Raw genomic sequence first — 819 nt, forward strand, 5'->3', positions numbered from 1 at the left:
TTGAGCCTCAATCCATATTGTAGGCTGCAGTCCTTGACCCTCTGCAGCAAGCGCTTCAGGTTGTCCTCACTTTCAGTGAGCAGAATTGTGTCATCTGCATAATGCAGATTGTTGATAGATCTTCCACCAATCTTGACCCCACGTTTCTCCTCATAGAGCCCAGCCTCCCGGATAATTTGCTCTGCATACAGGTTGAAAAGGTATGGAGACACGACACATCTCTGGCCTATACGCCCTTCCCAATTTTGAACCAGGCAGTGTTTCCTTACTCTGTTCTGACAACTGCCTCTTGGTCCAAGTATAGGTTTCTCATTAGCACGATCAAATGTTTTGGGATTCCCATTCTTCTCAGAGTCAGTCACAGTTTGTTACGATCCACACAGTCAAATGCCTTTGCATAGTTAATGAAACACATATATACATCCCTTTGGTATTCCCTGCTTTCAGCTAAGATCCATCTAACATTAGCTACAATATCCCTAGTACCACACCCCTTCTAAACCCAGCCTGGACTTCTGGCAGTTCTCTGCTAACAACACATCAGCAGGGAACCATTTCTCATAGAACTAAAATTATCATATATTTATCTAAGAGATATAAAAACATACAGCCATGCAAAAACTTGGTCATCAATGCTCATATTAAGCTTTATTTATAATAGAAAAACCCAGAAACAATTTACATACCCATGTATGTTTGTTGTTGTTGTTGTAGGATGAATTTGTTGTTATGTGCCATCGAGTTGACTGCGATTCATAGCGACCTTATGTACAAGAGCTCTAAATGCTGTTCTATCCTGTGGCAACCTAGCCATCTCAA

This window comes from Elephantulus edwardii, unplaced genomic scaffold (assembly GCF_000299155.1).
Source record: "Elephantulus edwardii isolate Elephantulus edwardi_28Jun2011 unplaced genomic scaffold, EleEdw1.0 scaffold00206, whole genome shotgun sequence".
NCBI classification, from domain to species: domain Eukaryota; kingdom Metazoa; phylum Chordata; class Mammalia; order Macroscelidea; family Macroscelididae; genus Elephantulus; species Elephantulus edwardii.